This window comes from Portunus trituberculatus, chromosome 47 (assembly GCF_017591435.1).
Source record: "Portunus trituberculatus isolate SZX2019 chromosome 47, ASM1759143v1, whole genome shotgun sequence".
NCBI classification, from domain to species: Eukaryota; Metazoa; Arthropoda; class Malacostraca; order Decapoda; family Portunidae; genus Portunus; species Portunus trituberculatus.
Window position 1 is genome coordinate 5,885,200 of NC_059301.1, and position 12,481 is coordinate 5,897,680.

The following is a 12,481-nucleotide window of genomic DNA, read 5'->3' on the forward strand; positions in this document are numbered from 1 at the left end:
ATCTGTAACAATAGCTCAGACAGCACAAGATGTACAGCAACAATAACAACAATAGGAACAACACCGGTAGCAGTAGTAGCATCACCAGTCCACGCAGTAGAAGCAGTAATATGTAGTAGTAGTAGTAGTAGTAGTAGTAGTAGTAGTAGTAGTAGTAGTAGTAGTAGTATCAGTAGTAGTACTAGTATCAGCAGTAGTAGTATAGTAGTAGTAGTAGTAGTAGTAGTAGTAGTAGTAGTAGTAGTAGTATCAGTAGTAATACTAGTATCAGCAGTAGTAGTAAAGTAGTAGTAGTATCAGTAGTAGTACTAGTATCAGCAGTAGTAGTATAGTAGTAGTAGTAGTAGTAGTAGTAGTAGTAGTAGTAGTAGTAGTAAAAGAAGCTTGTTTTTTTTCTAGTGTCAGCTGTGGTTCATGGATTATGGTTTGATTTACTCCTCCTCCTCCTCCTCCTCCTCCTCCTCCTCCTCCTCCTCCTCCTCCTCCTCCTCCTCCTCCTCCTCCTCCTCCTCCTCCTCCTCCTCCTCCTCCTCCTCCTCCTCCTCCTACTACCTACTACTACTACTACTACCACTACTGCTACTACTACCACTACCACTGCTACTACTACTGCTGCTGCTGCTACTACACTGCTACACCACTGCAACACACCACCACCACCACCACAACACTGCTGCTACCACCACCACCACCACCTGCACTGCTGCCACTGCTGCTGCTGCACCACCACTGCTGCTGCTGCAACAACAACAACTGCTGCACTGCCACTGCCACAACAACAACAACAACAACAACAACAACAACAACAACAACAACAACAACACAACAACAACAACAACTGCTGCAACACCACAACTGCTGCTACTGCTGCAACTGCACAACAACAACAACAACACCACTACAACAACAACAACCACTACAACAACAACTGCTGCTGCTCACCACAACTACAACAACAACACAACAACAACTGCAACAACAACAACAACAACTGCTCCTCCTCCTCGCTCCTACCACCACCACAACAACACAACTGCTGCTGCACCTGCTGCACCACTGCTGCTGCTGCACCACAACAACACCACTGCTGCTGCTGCTGCCGCTGCTGCAACTGCAACTGCTACCACACCACCACTGCTGCTGCTGCTGCTGCTGCTGCTGCTGCTGCTGCTGCTGCTGCTGCACAACTGCTGCTGCTGCTGCAACAACAACAACAACAACTACAACAACTGCTGCTGCTGCGCTGCTGCTGCTGCACTGCTGCTGCTGCTGCTGCTGCTGCTGCTGCTGCTACTGCTGCTGCTGCTGCTACTGCTGCTGCTGCTGCTGCTGCTGCTGATGGTGGTGGTGCTGGTGGTGGTGCTGCTGCTGATGTTGTTTTGCTATCAGCACACCATCAACACCATCTCAATCTCAAATAAATGAAGGTGGAAGGAGGCTCAATACAACACATCATCGCATTAAAAATCAGAATATATATATATATATATAATATATATATATATATATATATATATATATATATATATATATATATATATATATATATATATATATATATATATATATATATATATATATATATATATATATATATATATATATATATATATATATATATATATATATATATATATATATATATATATATATAATCGTCCAGTGACCTTCATGTCTTTTCTTTACTCATTCGTCTATTTCTCTTCATTTGAGCTTCTTCTCATTGTCACTCATAGCTTGTGTTCTGTGCCACTGCTTCCACTCTCCTCTCCTGGCGTGGCAGTGTCAGGCTAACTGTCCATCCCATGTCAGCTTCACGCGTAATATGACCTGGCTACGTCCACCTCCTCTCAGTGGCGGCCTCAATATTACCGGCTTCACTGCGTTGCCTAATCCATGACACCCTGTATTGAGCCTTCCCGCTATGCCTAACGCTGTGTGTTCTCTCCAGTCCCCCGCGCATTCTCCATGAAGCGCCAAGCGAAGACCAACTCAAGGTATTGATTAAGTGCCTTATTTTAGCGATGGAATAAGTGACTTCGATTGTTCTTTTTTTCATTCGAGGTAAACATTTCTTATGGTTTTCATTATGGTTAAGTGGTGCATGCATTCTCAACCCGTTTGTTCCTTCTTATCAGGATGTTTCTCTAAGGCCCACAAAGATGATTAGCTGGGTTTTTAAAGGCGTTTTTTCCTATTGATGGCGTAAACTTCTTGTTGAACTATTACTATAACCATGAAAAGTATTTGAAATATCTCTGTAAATAGATATAAGAGGTAAGGTGTTTTTCTCTTTTCGTCCCAAGTAAAACATTTGATATTTTTCTTTATGGTTGGATGGTACATTCTGAAACGGATTGATAAGATTTTATGGTTCCTTTTCCTATTGATAATTTAGAGTTCTTGTTAATCTCTTACTAGAGTCATGACAACGTCTTTGAAAATCATAATATTGTCTACTACAAGCACTATAGTCTGTTCTTTGTTCAGCTATCACTAGAATCATGAAAACACCCTAGAAAGTTTCCACCAGCCCCCATTAAACGTGAGAGTTAAGACTAAGAAATGTTTACGAATACCACGCTAAGCCTTATGGACTGGTTCTCTATTTCATTGCTTCAACCAGAAACATTTTTTGATAATTTAACTTACATCCTTCATTCTTAGGACTATTCTCAAGCGTTTCGGAGTATTATCTCGTAAAAAGCTCCAGTGGGAGTTGCTAGGGGTTATAAGTGCTTTCATGACTTTAGTGGTTGATTAATAGCTATATGTACCGTCGAAACAAATATTAAGTAATTGATTGATAAGAATTATACCTCACTTATAGAAAAAAATCAAGAACTCAATCAATTTGTTTTTTTTTAAGATAGCCCTCAAGAGAAATAGAACGTTGCATAACAAAAGCCAGAATGCTGCATTGTTTTGGTTGTTAATCATTTAAAGACTCCTAAGCCTTGCGTCTTCCTTGCCTTCCCTCCAGCCTCCTGTCGCTGCTTCTCTCCTCAATGTGCTAACAAGACAGTGTCTCCACCAAAGATGAGGCCGTGAAGATACCGTCTGTCAATTTTTCTTTCAACTTTTCCCAATTTCGTTTCTTCAAAACTTCTTCCAAAGTGGTGAACAACTTGGTGGAAACTGTGTCATCCCGCCTAACCCCTTTATTGAGATTTCTCCATTTTCTTTCGCCATAGGAATCTTTCAGCACCTTTCCACGCCTCGTCTCTCGCGTCCCGCCATAATGACAAAGGTTTTTGTTAATCTAAACGTCGTCTCATCATATATAAAGCACACGTATAATGGATTTTTTTTTTTTAATATTCACGGATGAATTTCGCAGTAGGAAAAGTCCAACTTGTTAACTGTCTATAACCTCGTCCTGTTTTCTGATCCGATTTGAGTTTTTTTTATGTGTACTGTATGTTCTATAATGCTGTCCAATGATGTTGTATCATAATGTTTCATATATGAATCCACTATGTTATTTTGATATATGCGGTCATGTTTTGGTATTGAAAACAAAACGACCAGTCTGTCAGTCAATCAGTCAATCAGTCAGTCGGCCAGTCAGTTGGTGTGTCAGTGAGTCAGTCAAACATTATTATAGTGTCATCATAAGAGGTGGAAAGCGATAAAGTTATAGATATCAGAAGATTTTGATGAATCTCTGTAGAGTTTTGAGAATTTGATTAACACACGTTGTCATTCGTTTTAAATTCAGTTAACATCTACACATCTTCACCCTTTGTTAATCGCTGACTTGTCCATCACGTGTTCTTCAGTAATTTCTCTCTTGTCGTGTGAGGTTGTTTTTTTACTGACGGCACACAATCACAAGTGTCTCTAATTTGCTCCGTGCCTGCATACCTCCACCTTCTGCTTCTCCTTTAGTCCTCCCTCACATGTCCCTAAGTACTTCTTCGACTATCACTTAAATATAATGGTACAGGTTGTCAGTCAAGAGGGAGCTTTAAAAGATTGGTTAAATTTATCTAGCAGGATATCAGATGAAAAAAAGGCTATTGATTTTTTGCAGTCTTCCTTTATTTCTTATGTTTTAACTTCTATCATGATGACGCTGTTATAGATTAACGTCCTCACTGGCAATACTCGTAGTGATTCAGCTTGTCGTTGAGCAAAATAGCCTCGAATTCTACTTTCTCGTCTTTTTCACCGGCAAATTCTGGATCTTTGCTGTTTTACTGTTTTTTGCCTTCCTGTGACGTGAGTTGTGTCTGTGTAGAGGCTCGCCATTCAGGACACTTCAGGAACAAACTTATCTTTGACTTAGAAACTTGTTCTTTGTTTAACTTTCTTTTCAGTGATTTGTTGTGAGTTTTTTTTTTTCCGATGCATAAAAATAGATGAATGAAAGGTAAATGAATGGAAAAGTACAATTGGATAAGTAAAATGCATAGAAAAGATCAATAAAAGGTAAATGAATGGATAAGTAGAATGGATAAACAAAATGAATAAGTAAATGAATAATGGCAAAGTATTGTTGATTGCAGCGTTACTACTTTTCTCTGCATCTTTTTTGTTTGTATTCATCTTTTCATTAACTACTTATTTATTTTTCATTTTTGGTTCAACTTCATAACTTCGTAATATTGCCTTCTGTGACTTCACTTGATCTTTTGTGGGTTTTTGTGTTTACTTGTCTTTTTTTATCTGTTTGTCTGTCTGTCTGTCTGTCTGTCTGTTTGTTTGTTTGTTTGTCTGTCTGTCTGTCTGTTTGTTTGTCTGTCTGTCTGTCTATCTATCTATCTGTTTGTGTCTACTTATATGTCCATCCATTTATCGACTGGCCTTTGTACTTACTTATCTAATCGTATATCAAGTGGATCTACGTTTCTTTATTCATATATTTATCTAACTATCTAACTGTGTATATATGAATGTATGTATGTATGTATGCATGCATGTATGTATGTATGTATGTAACCATGTATATGTCTATCGACGTATCCATCTTCATTATCTATCATATCGATTTACACACACACACACACACACACACACACACACACACACACACACACACACACACACACACACACACACACACACACACACACACACACATACAGGGAGCTAAAAGGAGTCACTGATTAATGGCCATCGTATTATTCTTCAAGTTTAGAGTTTAAAGCCACATTTTCTCTCACTCTCACTCTCTCTCTCTCTCTCTCTCTCTCTCTCTCTCTCTCTCTCTCTCTCTCTCTCTCTCTCTCTCTCTCTCTCTCTCTCTCTCTCTCTCTCTCTCTCTCTCTCTCTCTCTCTCTCTCTCTCTCTCTCTCTCTCTCTCTCTCTCTCTCTCACCATTTCTTTTCGTCCCCTCATTGGATTTTCTTTCTTCTTTTCTTTTCTCGCCGTGAGCCTTCGCCTCTCAGCCTTTCTATTTTTCTTGTTGGTTATCTCTCTGTTTTGTTCTTTTTCTTCCATTCTCTCTGCTATTGCTTTCTTGCCCGCCCTTTTCTCTTTCTCTTTTGCAGTTTCTTTCTCTCGCCTTCTTTCCCTCCAACCTCCTCTCTCTCTCTCTCTCTCTCTCTTCCTCCCGTTCCTACCCCCCTTCTCTCTCCTTTCCCGTCTTCCAGCAGAAAACTTTCACTTTAATTGTGTCCTTCACTGTTAGCTGCAGCTGACTCACCCTGACCCTTCCTTCTCCCTCCCTGAGCCCCTGAGCCCCTGAGCCCCTGAGCCCTGCCTTGCCTCTCTTTTCCCCTTACCCTCTCCCTTTAAATCCTCATAGCTTCCTACCCATCCTGTCCTCCTTCTCTTCATCCTCCTGCTTTCTCTCCATTTAGTCTCTCCTTCACTCTTTCTCCACGTCTCTCTCTCTCCTCCTTCTTCCTTTAGTCCATTCTATCTTCCTTCACTTCTTCTCTATCTATCTTCCTTTTTTTCCCTCTTCTCTCCCTTAAGTTCATCATACTTTCTTTCACTCTTCTTCCTGTTTGTCTTTCTCCTCTCTCTCCTTCTTTCTTTAGTTCATCATAACCTTCTTCACTCCTCTTCCTGTTCTCTTCCTCTCTCCTCCCCGTCAGTCCATCATATCTTCCTTTGCCTTCCTGCCCCCTCTCCCTCCCTTCTCTCTCTCTCTCTCTCCCTCCATCCCTTCCTCTGGCCATCATCTCAGCTTTGGTTTCTTAGGAAGTAGATATCATTGGTTTGTTGTCACGTCTTCTCCTTCTGAGCTCAACAACTGTTCTACTAAGCCTTCTTCTTTTCTTCATTCCCACTCTCTCCCCTTTTCTTCTCTTGTACAGTCTCTTTTTCCCGCTCTTTTCCCCTCTCCCTCTCTCTTTCTCCAAATTTCTGTTTTCTACCCCATTTCACTTTTGTAAGCCTTATTTAAAACATAATTCTGTCTCGGATCGTAATCTTTTCTCTCTCTCTCTCTCTCTCTCTCTCTCTCTCTCTCTCTCTCTCTCTCTCTCTCTCTCTCTCTCTCTCTCTCTCTCTCTCTCTCTCTCTCTCTCTCTCTCTCTCTCTCTCTCTCTCTCTCTCTCTCTCTCTCTCTCTCTCCTCCTTACTACCTCACACTTTCCCCCTTCCTTGTTTCTCCCTATCCTCTCCCATATTCCGTGTCTCTTTTTCTCCGCTCTCCGTCTTTCTCTCGGATCTTCTTCCTTCTACTTCTTTCTACTTCCAGCTAACTCGAGTCGGCTTAGGATGGAGAGCCGAGTTTTCAATTATTGTGGTCGTCAAGGTTTGAGGCGGAAGATAAATAGAGGGAAGGGAAAGGTAATCGAGGGAGAAGAGGATTTTTCCCCTCCCTTCAGGTAATTATCGTAAAAGGGGGAAGGAAGGAAGGTAGAGAGGGGAGGTTTGGTGAGCGAGGGAGGGAGGGAGGGAGGGAGGGAGGGAGAGTGAAGGGAGAGGAAAGGGAGGGTTGAGGTAAGCTATTCATATATAGTTGATTACCTTTCCATCTCTCTCTCTCTCTCTCTCTCTCTCTCTCTCTCTCTCTCTCTCTCTCTCTCTCTCTCTCTCTCTCGTTCTCCACTCTTCCTCATCCAGTGTTTGTTCGGCACTATGGTTTGTTGGACACGGCAGGGAACTAATGGTGGTGGTGGTGGTGGTGGTGGTGGTATCCTGCAATGAGGGCATGGTGTCACCCTGCCCACCCATTGCATCGTCCGTGTGTGTGTGTGTGTGTGTGTGTGTGTGTGTGTGTGTGTGTGTGTGTGTGTGTGTGTGTGTGTGTGTGTGTGTGTGTGTGTGTGTGTGTGTGTGTGTGTGTGTGTGTGTGTGTGTGTGTGTGTCTACCATCGACCCTCTCTCTCTCTCTCTCTCTCTCTCTCTCTCTCTCTCTCTCTCTCACACACACACACACACACACACACACACACACACACACACACACACAAATAATTGATTCGTAACCTTCCGCCTGGAGCAAAGTTAGGTAGATTTCAGGGTAGTATAGAGAAAATGTTTCCTGGTATTGAAGGGAAGGAGGGAGGGAGGCAGGCAAGAGGGAAGTGGAGGAGGAAAAAAAAGGAAGAAAAGAGGGAGGGAAGGGGAGAGGGAGGCAATAAAAATGAGGGGACTGGCAAGGAAGGAGAGAGAGGAAAGGAGGAAGGAATGTGTCGCAAAATCTCATCGGCTCTGTATGAGATTAAGAACATGAGAAAATAAAGACTGCAAAGAGAAAGTCAACATGTCCAGTGCATCTCCCGTGTTCTTTTCCACTCAGTGCAATGATTACCGTTAACATTCAGTGCTCGGTAGAATGTCTGGCTGAGAAAGTCCGAACATAAGAAAGTAACGGCAACTGAAAGAAACCACTTTAGACATGCTGGTGGTAGTCCGTGTATAAAATATGCTCACCAATATAAATACAAAAAAATAACAGTAATTTTGTCTTTTTTTCGGCAGCAGAAATATTTAGGACCAGTACAATAATATGTGTAAGAAATTGTACGTGTTTATAGGAAAAAGTGGAGGAGTCAATATCTATCTGCTGTGTCCCTGAAGCGAGGTCATGGTGGACGTGATGCCGAGGACACAGGTGCGAGGGAGGGCAGTGAGGGCTGTGAAGGCTGCGAGGGCTGCTGTGGCGTGGCGGAGGCTCATATCCCGGTGGCTTGTGAGTGGGGCTGGGTGTTTCGACCTCGCCTTAGTGGCCTCGTGCACCACCGCTTCCCCCCGCACGTCCCGCCAGTGTTGTGGTGTCTGCTGCCTGCTGCTGCCTCCCTCCCTCTCTGCCTTTTTCTTTCCATCTACTGTCTCTCTTCTTGTCTTTGTCGCATACATAGCTTCTCTTAGTGTTGTTCTCGGGTTACATGGATCGTTTCTCTTATTTCTCTTAAGCTTTCCTAATTGTTCCACTTGGATTCTCTGCAAAGTTTTCTTGATTTGCTCCTCTCGTTTCTCTCCTAAGTTTCCTTATTCACTCCTCTTGTTTTTTTATTATTTTTTTCCATCTTTTCTTTGGATTTTCACGCAAGGTTTCTCTCATCATTCCTCTTGGTTTTCTCTTGAGCTTTCTTGATATTTCTTCTTGATTTTCCCTTAAGTTTTCTTAGATTATTATACCCCTTGGTTATTTCTTAAGCTGTTTCCGCTTGGTTTTCTCTTACGCTTTCCTAATCTTTCCTCGTGCGGTTTCTTCTAACCCTTAGTATAGTCTGATTCCTTTGTCTTTTCCATTCTTAAGCTTTTTAACCTATATTCAGATCTTTTCTCTTGACTGTCTTAAGTTTTCTAACATTTTTCTTGGTCTCTCTTAACTATTCCTAACATTTTCTCTCATATTTTTCTCCAAAGTTCTCCTAAACTTTCTTCTTCACTCTCATAAACATTCCGAAGCCTTTCTCTTTGTTTACCCTAACCTTTCTTAATCTTTCGTCTTGGTTTTCTAAGTTTTCCTAACCTTTCCCAACTTTTCCTTTTGGTGCTCTACTAAGCTTCGTGTATGAGCAAGGGGGTGGTGGAAGGCAGCCCATGGAGAGAGTGAGGAGGTGCTGAGTCATACGAACGAGTTTGATTTGAATGTCACTGAGAAGTCAGATTCAGCCTCCCATATTTCCGTTGCCTTCCCATGCAGCAAACACGATAGCAGGTGAGAAACTTTCCTGTGCCAGTCTTCTTTCGTGACTTCCGTTTATAGGATTTTTGGAATTGGGATAAGATAATGACGGGCTATTTTCGGCTCACCTCTCCCTGTGAGGCGACATGACACACCGGTGATTTGTTCCTATCAGCGGTGATCTCCTGACTTGCGTGTGGTAAACGGAAACGCGTGACTGGCGCCAGGTGACAGACGAGACCATGGCCTCACCTCAGGTCCTCCAGGGGTGGTGTGTTCGTGTCTCCCAGGCTGCTACACAACTTAAGAACATTAGAACATGAAAAAAAGAAACAAGGAAAGGTGCAACAATCCATTAGGCCTACACTTGGCAGTCCTTAGATGAAACAGACTTTCTTATTCCCACTATCATCCTCATCCATAAATTTGTTTGATCTCTTAAAACTCCCTAATGATTCAGCAACTTAGAGAGCTAATACCCGTATTTAGAAACGTTTTGTTCTCTCGTTAGGGTTATTTTCAAAGGCTACAGAGACAATAAGTTGGGTTTTCATGAGTATTCTTTTAACCATTGATGACGACTACTCAGTAAAACCATTATTGGAATCATGGAAGCGATCTTGAAAACCTCAGTAGTCTATCCTAGAGCACGTTAAAAGTAGTCTGGATAAAAGATTGAAGTTAGAAAATGCAGACCTGACGTTCGTGGCGAGCCTAAAGGGAGCTAAGCATTACGTACTTTCGGCATCATTACATAGCTATACCTGCATCATTAACGAAAAGAGAGGAGCCAAAGCTAAAGGTGACGATAATTAAAGATGTTGCATATTTCATTTGAAGTAGACTGAAAATAATTAGAAGTGATCATATTAGATGAACCGTGCACGTACATAGAAAGGGAATGGAGGTGGAGAGGCGAGACGGAGGTGATGTGGCAATGAGAGAAAAAAAAGAACAAGAGAACAGGATGATGGAAAGGGAGCACTAAAGAGAATGTTCGGGGATATAATGAAGAAAGAGATGCGGGTGATAGGTGTTGGAGACGCAGAAAAACAGTAAATTGATGGTGATTCAATTCTAATTGATTTTGTTATCTAAAATGATTATTTTGTTTATTTTCATCTTAGTAGTTGATCTTAATCTTAATTATATACAACTTTACACAAAGACATTGCTTTACTTTTTGTATGATTAAATCATTTAATTTTGAGCTTGAATTTGATGAGCAATATTTAACGGGTACAGCACGAAGACACGTCTCACGAAACCTTTTCTTTTATAGAACACTGTACCCTTCATTAGCCTCACAATCGTTATATCTTAGTGAATAAGGCTTGCATTTTTCACATGAAAGGGGCACGGGTCTATGTCTACCGAAACTTACAAAAATAAAAAGTCTATTGAACTGGCGATATGTCTGGAAACCTCCTTTTGAAAGAATCTAAATCATATATAGAAACAGATATAAGGAAGGCAGGGAGTTCCAGAACTAAGCAGTCGTACGTATTAGTTTTATTAGTTTAGTTGAAAAGACCAATGATATTAGTAGTGAGCTTTTAGAACAATAAAGTCAATATTTAACTTGTCGAAAAAACTACCTCACTCCGCCACAGTGAAAAGTGCGAGATCGCGTGAATTACACACACTTTTATCCACTCACGGCCTCCTCACTTCTATCAATATGCTGATGAGTCAGAAACGGACACCAAGATAAGATTTTTTCATCTTAATTCTGTAACTGCTGTTACAGAATTATATATATATATATATATATATATATATATATATATATATATATATATATATATATATATATATATATATATATATATAGAGAGAGAGAGAGAGAGAGAGAGAGAGAGAGAGAGAGAGAGAGAGAGAGAGAGAGAGAGAGAGAGAGAGAGAGAGAGAGAGAGAGAGAGAGAGAGAGAGAGAGAGAGAGAGAGAGAGAGAGAGAGAGAGAGAGAGAGAGAGAGAGAGAGAGAGAGAGAGAGAGAGAGAGAGAGAGAGAGAGAGAGAGAGAGAGAGAGACCCCTTCAATATGCCGCTTTCAAAAAGATAATTATAGGAGGAGATTCCACAAAGTTTGTTAAGTCATTTGAATAAACCTAGACGAGTTTACAGAGCTAAATATTTCTACAGGCACCGAGAGATGTGAACTTCTCTATAACTCAGCGATGTGTTTTGAAGAGTTGCTCACAGACCTGCACTACCAAATTATTTTATCGACCCTTTGTCTGTTCTATCATAAGTCTAATTAACTGCAATGCTAATTGACAGTATTTCCAAACACGCTATAGATAGAAAGAAAAATGATGGAAGAGTTAAGAAGTTTTTAGTACCTCTAATAGGAAGGAAGGGTTCAAGTTAATCTTTTACTACATGTAGTTTAAATTGTCTCCTGTCTGTAGCTTAGTGCAGTAGAAATATCGTGTTATTAAAGGTACGAAGGTTTCAGGTTAACTTTTCGAATATCTATAGTTTAATCTATCGAGTAGAACCATGTAAAGTTAGTCCGGTGAACCAGAATTGCCATGTTATTAACGATAAGAATGATTTAGATGGAGATTTTAGGACCTCTAGTTTAATTTCTGTAGTAGAATCATGTAGCGTTATTCTAATGAAGTAGAAGAACGGTCCAGTGTTAATCTTTTAGTATCTGTAGTTTAGATTCTCTTTGGTAAAAGCATGTAAGGTTATTCCAGTGAAGCAGCAAGCGTCTTATTATTAGCGATAAGGGGAGCACAGGGTGGGAGGTTACAGTGGCGCAAGGGTTCAGCGGGCCAGTAAGCTCTCGGCGTTGCTTTGATGCGTGCCGCGGTTGTGACTTCGGTGTGACTCGTTCATGTTCGTTTAATGCTTTTTCCCTCGTGGTTCGCTTCCTTTTATAACGTCCTCTACCGGTTTATGGCAATAATTTCCCGTTTCTACTTTCCCATTCTGCTGTAATAGGGCGAGATGGCAGTCGTTTTCTCACAGGATTTATAGTATTTTTTTTCCATCCCTAACTTCGGAGTAACATTTGATGACCGGCATTTACCCTAATTGGAAAACTTTCAGGCAGCTTCTGACGTTAGTGGAAGTCGGAACTGGAGACCATATACATTACTGCATTTCTTATTACTGTCACTTTTTTTTTTCTCTCTCTCTCTCTCTCTCTCTCTCTCTCTCTCTCTCTCTCTCTCTCTCTCTCTCTCTCGAATCCCTCGAGCGGCGAGGAATATGGGCGAGCCTCTTAATGTGTAGCCCCTGTTCACCTAGCAGTAAATAGGTACTGGATGTAACTCGGGGGGTTGTGGCCCCGCCGTCTCGGTGTGTGCTGAGATGTGTGTGGTGGTCTCAGTCCTAATCGAAGATCGGTCAGTATGAGCTCTGAGCTCGTTCCGTAATGGGGAAGACTGGCTGGGTGACCAGCAAACGACCGTTGAATCTCTCTCTCTCTCT